The sequence below is a fragment of the Rana temporaria genome, chromosome 1 (assembly GCF_905171775.1).
Source record: "Rana temporaria chromosome 1, aRanTem1.1, whole genome shotgun sequence".
In the NCBI taxonomy this organism is placed as follows: domain Eukaryota; kingdom Metazoa; phylum Chordata; class Amphibia; order Anura; family Ranidae; genus Rana; species Rana temporaria.
In genome coordinates this window covers 151,014,321-151,027,323 of record NC_053489.1, presented here as the reverse complement: position 1 = coordinate 151,027,323, position 13,003 = coordinate 151,014,321, and the positions used below count along the sequence as shown (strand labels likewise).

Here is a 13,003-nt window from a genome sequence, read left to right as displayed (position 1 = left end):
CTCACCTCACTGTACCTATTACATGCCTCACCTCACTGTGCCTATTACATGCCTCACCTCACTGTGCCCATTATATGCCTCACCTCACTGTGCCCATTACATGCCTCACCTTACTGTGCCCATTACATGCCTCACCTCACTGTGCCCATTACATGCCTCACCTCACTGTGCCCATTACATGCCTCACCTCACTGTGCCAATTACATTCCTCACCTCACTGTGCCCATTACATGCCTCACCTCACTGTGCCAATTACATGCCTCACCTCACTGTGCCCATTACATGCCTCACTTTGCCAATCTCCATACCTTATCCCTTGTCATGCAGAGTCAGACTGCGGGCGGCCATTGTTTAAAGGCCGTGCCTCCTCCTATTCCTGTTCTGTGATAAGCGGAACACTCAGTTTCCCAGCAGAGCCTGTGTTCAGTGTTCCGCCTATCACGTAGGTCCTCTCGTCCGAGGCTGAGGATGAGAGGACCTCCGTGATAGACGGAACACTGAACACAGGCTCTGCTGGGAAACTAAGTGTTCAGCCTATCGCGGAACGGGAATAGGAAGAGGCGCGGCTTTTGAACAATAGACTGACTCTGCATACAGGTAAAATACCCGGCGTATAAGACGACCCTCGGGTTTTTGGGGGATATTTTTAAGCTTAAAAGGTCGTCTCATACGCCGGAAAATATGGTATGTAAAAATATTAGAAACTGGTTCTAAAAAAAATATTTCCAAATTCTGCTATATGCAGTACAAGAATTTCAGCACATTTTAATGATATTTGCCCATATTTGTACCATATACAAAATGTGTAGGCCGATAAAGTGCATTTTCTTAAAAAGGTTGAGTAAAAAAAAATTAACATACACCTACAGGACATTCATGTAATTCTTACATACCTGTAAGGCCTCGTACACACGAGGGGACATGTCCGATGAAAACGGTCCACGGACCGTTTTCATCGGACATGTCCGCTCGGAGATTACGGTCTGATGGTTGTACACAACATCAAACCGAAATCCGCGCGGACAGGATACGCGGTGACATGGCCGCGCCGTCGCCGCGACGATGATGCAGCGACGTGCGCGACCCTGGAAGGTCAATGCTTCCACGCATGCGTCGAATCACTTCGACGCATGCGAGGGCTTTCGGCCCTAAGAAACATTCGTCCGCTGGAAACCTGTCCGATCCGCCGGAAAATTGTCCGGTCGGCCGTACACACGACCGAACATGTCTGCTGAAACTGGTCCGCGGACCAGTTTTAGCAGACATGTTCGGTCGTGTGTACGAGGCCTAACAGTCAAAACAAAAAAAAGGATTCGGTTGTGCTACCCAATTTATAAAATGCTAACCAGGAGCTTCTGCAAACACCTTAAAACATATATATTAAAAGCCAGCAGCAACAAATACTGCAACTGCTTACTTTTAATAAATGGACACTCACCTGTCCATGGGGCCCGCGATGTCGGCAGCCAAAGCCGAGCAATCGCTCGTCTCTCGGCTGCCCCCGCCGCCATCCTTGGTGAGGGAATCAGGAAGTGAAGCGTTGCGGCTTCACTGCCCAGTTCCCTACTGCACATGCGCAAGTGGTGTGTCCTTACTGGGCCCCGCTGTCTCCTGGGACCAGTGCGTTTCCCAGAAGACAGCGGGGGGGGGGGACAGTGGGGGCAGAAAGGGGGGTGACTCCAGCTGGAGTCTATTCCCAGAAGTGGGTGCAATACCTGTATTATACAGATATCTACACCCCTTCCCCCCTGACACCGGAGGGGGGGGAGGGTTCCGAAAAGCAAAGGTTCACTTTTTGTGTGGACTTCCGCTTTAATGTGTTCCCACACCAAAAAAGGAAAATCAGTAAATCAATGTTGTTGCGCTACTCAACTCTACACATAGTGATGATGAATCAAAACCAACAAAGAAAATTTTAAATTGATCACGATGTCAAAATAAGCATGACCTGTACTGTACAGGTATGTTTTCCATCTGGTCCAATCCCCTTGTGATTAAGACTAGGCAGTGGAAGGATTCCATAGCCAACATACAGCCTGCTATTGTCTATGGAATTTGTCCATTGCCTGGTACCAAACACAGGGAGAGAGTGAACCTAATGGGTAGCTTGTCCTTCAGCTTCCCCATCAGGCCCCACCCACTGTCAGCATCACTGATTGCTAGAAGCATGTCAGCTGAAAAGCCAATAGCGTCCATGACAACCAGTTACTGGCAAGGCAGGGCTAATGTTGCCAAACATGCTGCCCTAATAAACAGTGTACAAAGACAAGCACAACTTAAGGCCCATACACACAATCAGATATTCCGACAACAATTGTGTGATGGACGTGTTTTGTCAGATAATCCGACCGTCTGTATGCTCCATCGGACAATTGTCGGAATTTCCGACAACAAATGTTGGATGATCATGCTCTCAAATTGTCCGACAACAAATGTGTTCCGTCGGATTATCTGATCGTGTGTACAAAAGTCAGTCGAACTAAAATCGAAAGTACAAACACGCATGCTTCGAACCAATGCTAACCATAAGACAACATTAGCAGAAGTTGCCCAACGGGTGGCGCTAAAGAGCAGAAAAACCATGTCGTTTTGTGAATGTTGTATGCAGAACAAGTTCATGGCCAACGCCCTTCGGACAAAAATCCACGGATTTGTCCGATGGAAGTCCGATGGTGTGTATAAGGCTTTAGAGTTTTTAATCACCTCCAGTTTTATTACCTATGGACAGACAAGAGGTAATTCATTTATAATCTAGTGCAGCCATAGTGCTTTTTTGTAAAAGTGACACTATTAAGAACTCTTTTGCCCATTCCAGCCAAGTTACCAGAACTGGTGTGGGGCTTTTTAAAGAGCCATATCATCAGAATAGTAATTTATTGAATTACTCCCTGTGCTACTAAAGTCATTGTAAGAGGAAGTAATCTGCTTTCTCACCAGAATTTTTAACACCCTAGGCCATGGCTTAGGTGTCTTAGACTATTTAAAAAACACTACAGAAAACAATTCAGGCCTGGTTTAGCTATACTTAAAGTGGATGTAAACCCGATTTTTTTTATGTCACAATGTGCAGTATAAGATTTCCTATCTTCTGTGCCCAGTCTTGCCACACAGAGTTAATCCAGCTCTGAGCAATCCTCTTTTATTGTTCAGTGAAAAAAACAGACTTACAGAGAAAAACCTTAGTCCGTTCCGCCCCCTTGCTGTGAGTGACAGGTTATTTACATATCTCATGCACTAGCTTGGAGACAGGCATTATTTTTTAATTCCCACCCCCACTCTTTTTCTGAAGTCATGTGGTTACTTTTCTGGATTTTGACTGGATGTTAGTGATCATAGCAGAATTTAGTGAAAGGAATTTATAGGAAAAAATGCATGTTGACAAGGGGAATGTAGAGGAGGGTGGGGAGTCTACTGACATCACGACTCCACCCACAGAGCTCCAGACAACATACCCACCCACAGAATCTGCAGTTTTTCAGTTCTTGTAACAGACAGAGGGGAGACATTTGACAGGTAAGGATACATGCCGGAGGCATCTATATCCTTATAGATCAGCTCTATGGCAGTAGTTTAAAAAAGATGAGAGTGGGTTTACATCCACTTTAATAAAAAAATAAAAAAATAAAATGAGGGTTTACATCCACTTTAATATATTTCTTAGGTTGTTTAACTAATAGTTTGTTTGCCATTATTCTGTATGCATTAGCTTTTGCACATGTTCCACCTTGTATCCAGTCAACAATAGTCATGTTTATCACACGATCTTGGCACCTGAAGAACATTGTCCAGCCTCTCAGCAATAAACAACTTTAGATTGAATTTTTTATGGACTTTTTTTGGTAAAATCATAACTGTGTTTTGAAATTTTAGAAATATTTTTTGTGTTGCCAATTCATGCAACAGAGAGAAAAGAGAACATAGAACTATTCTCATAACAGTTCTTCCTCTTTCAACTTTCTGTATTCAAGATGTACTGGTAAACTGGGAATCTGACTGGCTTCCAATGTTTAGAAATCAGCCTTAAGCTGTCAGTGCAAATCAATAGGTTGCTTTATGAAAATTGGAGCAGATGTAAAACCATTTTATCTTTGGATGAAACAAGGAATCCTATAGTTATAGATGAACTTTGGTGTTGCTGTAGCCAGGAGACTTTCCCATCTACTGTACTAGAGGCGATCCCTAGCTCAGGACCTTGCCTGGTCACACAACTTCAAAAAAAGGTATTAAACAAGCAGGTCCTAAGGATATTTATCCTCCAAACAAAGGCACTTTAAGTAGAACTATGGATCCCAATTAAAACAATTACCGCAACATTTAAATGTAAGGACATTCTATACTTACTACTTTCCTATAGTCCTCCAGCAAAGTCTCACAAATACCAGCTGATCCTGCCAGTGAGGTCTACCTAATGCAGCTTCCTGTGATGGGGGATAACACTGCTGCACTGTTACTGAATTCAAAGCAGCCTTATCCCTAATGTTCCTCCCTGTGTGGAGATGAGAAGATGTGGCCAGGGGTGTAGTTATCATTATTGCCACTGTTAAAACAGAAGTACAGCCAAAGCTTGTTTTGCTTTACCAATCCTGTAGATCACAGGAGTGCAGTTCATTCTGCACTCCTGTGACCCATTTTCAGCAGACAGCGGGCAGATGCCCGCTGTCGGCTGACATCACAGAGCCGGACCAGGCTGGGGAAAGATCCTGACCATATTGTCAGGATTGACCCTGAAGCCTTGACCGACACCTGGCTAAGTCTCTCAGCGAGCCACTGAGAGTCTGAGCAAGCCGCTCTCGCCCCCTCAACAGTCCAGCACTCCAGTGAGCAGGGGGGGGGCAGAGCAGAGAGGGGGTGACTGACAGTAACCCGCTCTCTGCTCATGGAGCTCCTCTGAGAACCAAGTGATCAGTGGTGTTTGATGAGCTTAGAGCTGGCGGGGGACAGATGCAGCATTGGACCAATGCTGCATCTACCTAGGTAAGTATTATGGCCCACTTGTGTTCCCTGGTTCAGACCTGTGCATGTCTGTTGCCGGGTTGCACCTCCTTTATGGGGAATAACTTTACGCCGGACGTACAACTTACGCGCATCTCGCGTAGCATGCGCCGGGCACACGCACATTGGTGAATCGCCGTATTTCCCTCATTTGCATGTTTGAATGGCTAATCAATGGGAGCGGCACCATGCGCCCAGCCTAAATGCGCGCCCACCCTACGCCGGCGTGAGCAAGCTACGTCGGCGGGGTGTAGCCTGGTTTTAGGCGCATATCTGTTTGTGGGTCTGGCGCACAGATATGACGGCGCACATTTGCACTTACGTCGGCGTAACTTGTTATACGTCGGCGTAAGTGCTTTGTGAATCTGGGCCCAAGTCTTAAAAAAACTAAATCCTAAACCTTTCTTTTAATTCATTAGACCGTCGTTTGTCTGTCAGCAGTCAACCACATCTAGCCCTCTCTACCACTTTCTGGATAAGCAGAACTGACTGTGCCACTGATACCACTGTGAGCTACAGTATCCTGATAGCCTAATGACGGAGGATTAGGCTAACTCAAGGGAGGTAAAAGACGTTTTTCTTTAATTTATGAAGTTCTTTCATAACACAGTAACTGGATTTAAGGCCTGTTAGACTGAAACAAAAGAGCCTTTAGATGCACTTTAACAACTGAACATCAACAGAGAAGTCAGACTATTTTTGTAAAGTATCTTTATCTAGTGACTGAACTTCTCATTGAGCAGCAGTCATGTAAACCTGCCTATATGTTACCAATTTTGGGAGTTCCATTTTTTGGAAGAATAAAGCTTTATTAAACAGTTCTCACAAGGTACAAGTGGCAAATGCATATACAGTATGTATTCGTCCAAAAATAACAGAGAATACACACATGTATAAAAGATAGGAGCCAATGGAACCCTTCTTTTTCCGTTCAAATCTGAAGTGAACCTGTGCTTTGACAATGCAGGGAACAGCAGCAGATTCACTTTATTGCCCCCAACTTCCCAAACAGCACAAAGTCACTTCCTTATTTACTTCCCCACGTCCTATGTAAGCTCAGAGTCACTTGAATTAGAGTTTACACTGGGCTGAGAACTAACCCCATATGGCAATGTAAGCCCAGATACTCCAGTAATGTCATGTGAAATGGTCATATGCATCTTCATATCCAGAAGTTCCCAATGTTTTCTTCATTCCTGGAAGCTGAATGGTCATAGATATAAGTCTGTAGGGATCTTCTGCCCTCTACTGTCTGTATTTGTAAATGGCTGTGCTGCTTAACCACTTCAATACCAGGCACTTTCGCCCATTCCCGCAATGGGACAATTTTCAGATTTCAGCGTGGTTGCACTTTGAATGACAATTGTGCGGCCATGCAACACTGTACCCAAAATAATTTGTTATCATTTTTTCCCCACAAATAGAGCTTTATTTTGGTGGTATTTGATCACCTCTGTGATTTTTTTTTGATAAACAAACTAAATAAAAAATGTTTTTCTTAGTTTCTGTCATAAAATGTAGTTTTCCCTTCACTGACGGACACTGATGAGTTGGCACTGATGGGCACTGATGAGTTGGCACTGATAAAGTGGCACTGATGGGCACTGATGAGGAGGCACTGATATATAAAATTGATGGGCACTGATAGGCAGCACTGATAGGCGGCACTGATGGGCACTGACAGGCGGCTGTGATGGGCACTGACAGGTGGCTGTGATGGCCACTGACAGCTGGCACTGATTGGCACACATTGACGGTACTGATTGGCACTGACTGGTGACACTGACAGGTGGCACTGATGATGAGGTACTGATAAATTACTGACACATGATACTGCTGGGCACTGATTGGTACTGTGGTAGGCACTGATTGGCACTGTGATGGGCTCTGATTGGCACTGTGGTGGGCACTGACAGTCTTTTATTATGGGGACACTGCTGGGTACTGATTGGCAGGTGATTGGCAAATCTGAGGGGGCTGTGCTGATAATCATTGTGCTGATTATCAGCACAGATCCCCCCCTCTGGCAGGAAGAGCTGCCGATCGTCTCTCCCTGTCAGTGCGAACCAAGGAATGCCATTTACAGGCACTTCCTGGTTCATGCAATATCAGACTGACACGCGGCACTCACGATCGCCGCGCTGCCCGACCCCACGGGCACGCACCGGTATGTTATCCTGCTGGACGTCATATGACGCCCAGTCAGGATAACAGAACCACTTCCCGGATGTCAATCTGTTATTAAAGTGGAGTTCCACCCCCCCCCAAAAAAAAATTTAAGTCAGCAGCTACAGTATTTGGACATTTACCTGCCCTGGAATCCAGCAATGTCGGCACTCCAGCCGATGTTTCCACCGCTGCCATTCATCGTAAGGGAAACTGGCAGTGAAGCCCACTGCGCATGCGCGAAGCATGCTGCACTTTCTGAATGGCCAGGCGGCGAGGTAAGGAGAAGGGAGTGCAAACTTCCGGGAAATCTCACTGCATATAGCTGCAGCAGGTCTCCCGGAAGTGGGGATGGGTACCTGTCAAAAACAGGTACCTGTTCCCCCCTCCCCCAAGAGGTGTCAAATGTAGTTAAAGTGGTTGTAAACATAAAAAAAATCCTGATCCTTTAAAGCAGGATACACGGCATAGTGCTTGTGCCTGTTTCTGTGTCCCCCTTAGTGTGCTGACCATGGTAATCATGGCTGCTGGTCCCTGATTACCATGGTCAGGTTACGTGCCTCTATCATCCCACAGTCTCCTCTCTCTCCTTGTCCCCCTCCCTGCCTGTCAGCTCGGGAGTGTGTGTGTGATCCATCTCCTCCCCGCCCCTCCCCTCCTGCCACTATAGCTGTAAAATTACTACTGAGAAATCCTGTAATACCTTCTCTTACAGGAAAATATAATGTGCAGTATCATTTTTTTTTTTTTTTATCATTCCACAAAATACCTTATTTACAGCGCTTCTGGGTGCTCATGTGAACTCCCGCCGCTCTCCTCTCCTCCCAGCTGATGTCAGTGGGGAAGCTTAACTCCTCCTGCTAAAGTGCTTGGATCGGGAAAAGAAAGTGTGGGCAGGTCACATGAGCGCTGTAAAATAAGGTATTTTGCAGATTTTTTTTTTAAAACACTGATACTGCAAACTTCAGAGGAATTCTCCATCTTCACTGATTCTGTCTTCAGGTCTTCTACACCAAGACGGATGCCACATCGTGATCATCCTCGGGCACCCTTACAACTGGACTTTGTTGCAACATTCAGGTGATGGCACTGCCAAATTTATTACGAAACCCACTCTTCCAAATAGCAACAGTTCTGGTCATCTCATTTTCCTACAGGGTGAGCACAATATCATGTTTTGGGGGGGATTTCTCATACAATTCCATATTTATTCATTTATGAAAAATATTTGCTGCATAATTTTTTTGCATACTGAATTTAACATGGTCTCTTTTTTATTAAGAATAGAATGGCCATTCTTAATACATTTCCAAGGTGAAGTGTTTTCTGTTTTGTTAACAATCTTTTCCTGGCACTGCATACAATGAAATGTTATATCAATTTAAATGATTTTACAATTTCAAAGTCAGAACAACAGACATTGCTGATTTCAGCTAAGATCTGTGCATTTTTCACATATTACACTGTCTCTGTTGTTGGCAGAAGTTGGATGTCTCCTCTGCCCAGTTTTAATGTGATTCATATCCCACAGCATATGCTGTTAGAACAAGCAGTGTAGCATTGGATCTGTTAGGAACATACTTTGTACTTTGGGCACCAACTATTTCATGTGTTTTTCATATTTTGTTGTGAGTTTGGAGACAGACAACATTGTGCAACCTAATAATAATGAAGGTGTAATTTGTTTGTCAATCTCAAACCAAATCTTCTTTATTGCTATATTTTTTTCCTTTATGTTCATTTTCATCTATGTCTATTTTTGTTTGTATCTCACCTGATTATAGATATTACTGAATGCAATACTTTCTTTAAAGCTGAATACCAGTCAAACATCTAAATTTAGAAGTGGTTGTTGGCCCCTGTGGACTTGTGGCACCACTATGGACCATGTGTGTTAGCCTAGAAGTTTAAGCTTACGGTTATGCTACTCACTTTCCACTTGACCATCCATAGAGTATACTACTCCCAGGGACATTTGTCCCCTGAGGGTCTTTTTCAACATCTTATCTTGGCATATACCACCTCAGCTCCCGGGACTGATGACGTATCCGGATTGCAGCCCTCATCGCTATTAATCAGACCCATAGGTGATCTATAGATACTAGCATCTGCTCCTGATGAGTAGAGATTTCCACGAAACACGTCAAGCCATTGAGATGCTACTATCATGTTTACTATACAGGATAATTCTATAATTTTTACTATGTTTTACTGTATTATGCTGTAACGATCATGATTTTTTTTATATACCTACCATGTGATATATGGATCAATTTGTCTGACGTTTAACAAAGTTACTACCATTTATTACTTTGCTAATATGCTATAATATACTATGTATTATATATGAAATAAATGTTATTCCTATGTATATACAGTGGGGATCGAAAATTTGGGCACCCCAGGTAAAAATTTGTATTAATGTGCATAACGAAGCCAAGGAAAGATGGAAAAATCTCCAAAAGGCATCAAATTACAGATTAGACATTCTTATAATATGTCAAAAAAATAGGATTTTTGTACTCACCGTAAAATCCATTTCTCTGAGTTCATAGACGGACACAGCATTCTTTGACATTAGGGTTATATCCGCTTTCACTAGGAGTGTTTAGGCAGAAAAAAAGCACTTAAAGTGTTAACAAACACAAACCTCAGTGCAGCTCCTCCCAGGGGGCGTGGCCCCCCCGGTATAACCCACACCCTGCTCTAACAGCCTCAGTTCGTAACAAGCAGTACAAACAAAGGAGGGGTGGGTGCTGTGTCCGTCTATGAACTCAGAGAAATGGATTTTACGGTGAGTACAAAAATCCTATTTTCTCTTTCGTTCATAGACGGACACAGCATTCTTTGACATTAGGGACGTCCCAAAGCAGTGTCAAAAAATTCGAGGGGTGGGAAATAACACAGCAAAACAGGTTACACCCCAAACAAAACCGGGAGTTGCTCAACGGAGAAACTCCTACCATAAAACGCCGCCTGTAACATCTGCGGCCGAAGGAGGCATCAGAAGATGCACACACATCCACCTCGTAAGACCTTGAAAGTGTGGATCGACGACCAGGTCGCTGCCATATACCCCTGTAACACAGAGGCCTGATGCCAGAAAACCCAAGAGGCTCCGATCGCCCTGGTCGAATGCGCCGTAACCCAAAAGGGAGGCGCCAGCCCCTTCAGGGCATAGGCCTGAAGCACAATTCGTCGGATCCACCCCGAAAAAGGGGTGGCTGACGAGACTACCAGGCCCCCTTGTAGGACCAGCCAGCGACACGAAAAGTAAGTCCGACTTCCGGAACGGAATCGTAGCAGATAAGTACACTCGTAGGGCCCGAAACACATCCAGAGGATGTAAAGTGGCCGCCTCCCTGCATTTCGGCCAAGGACATAAGGATGGAAGAACAATGTCCTCATCAACGTGAAAAGCCGAAACGACCCTGGGGAGAAAAGACGGCTGCGGTCGCAGCACCACCTCATCCTTATGGATGACCAAGTAAGGAGCCTTGCAAGACAAGGCCGCCAGAACAGACAAACACTCGTCTGATCGAGGTAATTGCTACCAGAAAAAATCACAGTGGAAATGCCCACGCTGAGCCATGGCCACGTGACGACGCAGACCTTCCTGGGCTAGCACCCAGAGTCAAATGCATGAAGGGCAGGTACTCTAGCGCTGAGCTAAACCTGCTCCCCTTTTGTGACAGTCAACTAAAAAACCTCCCGAATGTCCACAAAGGGAGCATCCAGAAGAACCGAAAGGACTAAATTCAAGTCCCATGGGGGTAGTGGAGGGGCCACATGCCAGACCCCCAGACCAGACGTACGCACCAAGGAGTGCGACGCCAAGGCTCATCGAAAGTAACGGCCAGAGCAGAAAACTGACTCCTAACCGTACTTAAGGCGAGAGCCTGATCCACTCCCTGCTGTAAAAAACAGCAGAATCCTGGACACCACGTATGTCCGAGGGTGCCACTTCATCTCCTCACACACAGAGATGCAGGCCTTCCACGTATGATGTAAAACCTACATGAGGTAGACTTCCGTGCAGGCAGCACGGTAGAGACCACTAAGCCCAATAGGCCTCGGGCCCACAGCCCCAGGCTCTCAACAGCCACGCCGCTAAGCCAGTGGCTGTAAAAAAAACAGGGTGGATGATCGGACCCTGTAACAGAAGATCAACCCCCAGGGGAAGACGCTTGGGGGTGTCTGCCACCAGACGCACCAGGTCCGCGTACCATGAGCGACGCGGCCAATCTGGGGCAATCAGGATTGATAGAATTCCCTCGGCTTCCACTCTGCGCAGCAGTCGAGGAAGAAGCTACCGAGGAGGGAAGGTTTAAAGTAGGCGACAGTGACCCCAAGGAGCCACCAACGCGCCTGACGCGTCTGCCCATGGGTCCCTTGACCTGGCCAAAAAACATGGCACCTTCCGGTTGAGGCGGGACGCTAGAAGGTCCACGCATGGAGTGCCCCACTTTCGGCACAGACACTGAAAACCCCTACGGGTGGAGAGACCACTCTCCTTGGTCTAGCGCAGTCCGACTCAGGAGTCGGCCCGCCAATTCCATACTCCCGGAATGTACACGGCCGATAGAGCCGGAACGGACCTTTCGGCCCACCGAAGGATGTGCGCGACCCTCGTCGCTGCAACAGAACTCCGTGTGCTTCCCAGATGGTCGACGTACGCCACAGCGTTGTCGGACAGGGTCCTGAATGGTCAGCCCTGTAGATCCAGGGACCACCAGGCAAGGCAAAGCCTGATCCAGAACACCGATTGGTAGGTGGGACTCCACCTGAGTCCAACGCCACAGGGCTGACTGGGTGCCCCAAAAAAAGGCTGGCATCCGTCACGACCACCGTCCAGTGACATGTCAGAAATGCCTTTCCAGCCCGAAGCACCGGAAAAGTCAGTCACCACACCAGGGACCAGGTGACTCAACTGAACCTGGTAATCCAGGGATGACGGAAGCTTGTCCCCACGAGACAGCAGTTCCCTCTGTAGCAGGAATTTGGCATACGGAACCGCCTCGACAGAGGCCACAGTCAGACCCAGAACCCTCATGCAGAATCGCAGAGATGACCACTACTAGGTCGACAACTGCTGCCCAGCAGATTGCAGAGTCTGAATTCTTTCCGTTAGGAGAAAAAAATTTCGCCCCGGCGGAATCCAGGACTAGTCCCAGGAATTCCAGTCCCTGAGACGGGACCAACACTGACTTCTGGACAAAACAGAAGTCAGCCAAACTCTTGGAGAGTCTGACACGTGACAGACATGGCTCCACTAATTCAGAGCTCGAGGAAGCTCGTAGGAGAATGTCGTACAGACATTCCACAATAACAAACCCCCGCTGCCACAGCCGGGCCAGTATCAGAACGAGCACCTCGGTGAAAACCTGTGGTGTCGACACCAAGCCGAGCGGGAGGGCCACAATGAAAAATGGTCCTCCCTGACCGCAAAGTCCAGAAACTCTGGTGCTTTGAGCATATGGGAACATGCAGGTACGCGTTCACGGCATCCAAGGACGCCAGAAAAACCTCATCCTTAAAGTTTGCACTTTTACAAAAAAACAAACAAGGCCTGAGGCCCAGGATTGGACGGACCCCGTCCTCCTTTGGGGACCACAAAACAGATTGGAGAAAAACCCCGGAGCCTGTTCCACGAGGGAACTGGCACAATCACTGCCCTGACCAAAAGATCCTGGACAGCCCCTGACAGAGCCAACCGGCGAGCCAGAGGATGGAGGGAAAAAACCCGTTTGGTAGACAAGAGAGAAATCCTGTCTCGCACACAGAGGAAACTACCTCGCAACCCCAACAGTCAGAGAGGAGAGACCTCCACCGAGCCGCGAAATTC

At 46.6% G+C, this 13,003-nt stretch overlaps 1 protein-coding gene across 1 annotated transcript in view; it reads right to left on the bottom strand.

Moving 5' to 3' along the window:
• Positions 1–13,003, bottom strand: part of LOC120932073 (zinc finger protein 474-like) — a 55,975-nt gene that overhangs the window by 1,351 nt on the left and 41,621 nt on the right. The gene's annotated exons all lie outside the window — the stretch shown is intronic.